This window comes from Arvicola amphibius, chromosome 2 (assembly GCF_903992535.2).
Source record: "Arvicola amphibius chromosome 2, mArvAmp1.2, whole genome shotgun sequence".
NCBI lineage: Eukaryota > Metazoa > Chordata > Mammalia > Rodentia > Cricetidae > Arvicola > Arvicola amphibius.
This window is the reverse complement of record NC_052048.2, coordinates 149641009-149643366: the sequence shown is the minus strand read 5'-3', so window position 1 is coordinate 149643366 and position 2358 is coordinate 149641009.

The following is a 2358-nucleotide window of genomic DNA, read 5'->3' as shown; positions in this document are numbered from 1 at the left end:
TTACTCTTCTGAGATGATCTAAGACAGGAGGGTCTTCTGTTTTATAAAAAATTTAGGGGGGAGAAGTTGGGACTAATGAGTCCTGGCCTTCAGCTGGATGTTGGGACTAATGAGTCCTGGCCTTCAGCTGCTCTTCCCTCCTAGAACCTTCTAATTGAAGTTACTAGAAGCTGTGCCTAGCTTAGAGGATCAGAGGATGGGATTTTCACCTGTTGGCCATTGATGGCAGTGTAATTAAGCCTACGTGGTACTATTAAAGAAAGGTTTTTTGGTACCAGTGTTGGAAGGTCTGTGTATTGGTCTGTCTCTGCATGTGTTTTCTCAACCTCCAGCCCCTTGCCCGAAGAGCGCAGACCGGGGCTGTGGTGCGCCACACACTGCTTTCTTACATTGTCCATTGCCTCTGGCTCTTAGAATCTTTCTGTCTGCTCCGCTGAAAAGATCTCTGAGCCTTGGGAGGAGGCGCGTGATACAGATGTCCCATTTGTGGCTAAACACTCTGGTGTCATATTCTCTAAACCTTCACCAGCTGTGGTTTGTTTGTTGCCATCTACAGCAATACAAAGCTTCTCTGATAACAGTTGGCTGATACATGCATGCGTTTTTAAATAGAAATTTCTAGGGTCTTAAGCAGAAAACAGAATGTTTCCTGAGTGGGGATAAGGAAGGAAAAGGAGAAGATAGGGAAAGAGCACAGAAGGTAATGGCGAATGGTGAACTTGAAGATGTTCCAAGTGCAGATGAAGAGTTTAGTGTCTTATTCTGGTAATGGAATGAATGTAATGCTTTATCTCTTGGTGAGGACAAAGATGACCAACATAAGGGGACATAAGAACAGAGAGGTTCACTTTATACAGCAAGCAAGGACAACCCCGGAGGCCATTATCAAAACAGCGGTTTTCCAAAAGAATGTGGCTTTGACTAGGGGACTCACACTTGTTTGGGTAGAGAAGCCTCGTGTGCCACAGGGACACATTCCATGTTCAGTTCAACTTCATATGTTATGTATCTGAAAAATAAGCAAACAGTGTGACTGCAAAAACACCCCTGGGAGAATTTTGCATTACAATGAGAACACCTCCAAAGGAAACGGGAGAGTGACGCAGAACTTTGGCTGGTCCGTGGCTGTCTCTCTGAACGACTGTATCACGACAAGTCAGAGTCAATGCTCTAAAGGCATTTTGAGAGAGATTTAAACAGCAGCAGATTTTAGCTAAGTATAGCAGCTTGCTCCTATAAGTGTCTACCTAGCAACTACCTTCCTACTTCAGATGATTCAGATGCATTCGTTGCATTTTTTTCTGCAATCTGTTCTTTGGATCTAAAAGTCTGGAATCTCTGCAGAGTTGAAGGCAATAGGTTTTGTTCTTTTTTTAAAAAAATCAGAAATACTCAAAGAGACATACCATATAAGTGTAAGAGATAGTATTAAAAACCTTGCCACATCTATGCAGCGTTCCTAGGTCAGTCCCATGCAGGCTCCCTGGTTGTCAGTTCAGTCTCTGTGAGCCCCTATGAGCCCAGGGTAGTTGATTCTGTGAGTTTTCTTGTGGTGTCCTTGACTCCTCTGGCTCCTACAACCCATCCCCCCTCCTCTACAGGATTCCCCAAACTCACCTAATGTTTGGGTCTACATCTGTTTCCATCAGTTGCTAGATGACACCTCTCTGATGACAACTGGACTAGGTACCAATCTGGTCACAGGAGATGGCCAATTCAGGCTACCTACCTACTATTGCTAGGAGTCTTATCTGGGATCATCCTTATAGAATCTGGAGAGATTCCCTTCTTTCAGGTTTTTACTTGACCCTGAAATGCACCCCCTTTCTAGTAGTCTCATTCTGCCCCTTGGTCCCCTCCAAACCTGATCACTCATGTTCCCATCCCCACCTGGTCCTCCTGTGGGACTCCTAACTGGGAACAGGGCCTGTCTCTGACTCTTTTACAGGCTTTTGGGACCCTAGTCATCATATTGGGTCACCTTGCCCAGCCTTAATACATGGGGAGGTGCTTAGTCTTCTTAGTGCAACTTGATATGCCATGTTTTGTTGATACTCATGGGAGAACTGCCATTCCCTGAACAGAAAAGAAGGAGGAATGGATTTGGGTATGGAACCCAGAAAGGGGGAATGGGGCAGAGGGACTGGAAGGAGGGGAGGGAGGGGAAAATGTAGCCGGGAAGCTAAATAAATAAGATAAATAATAGATGGATAGATAGATGGATAAATAGATACATACATACATACATACATACATACATACATACACAGACAGACAGACAGACAGACAGACAGACAGACAGGCCGGCCTGCATGGGACTGACCTATGCACTCTGCGTAGATGTGGCAAGGTTTGTTT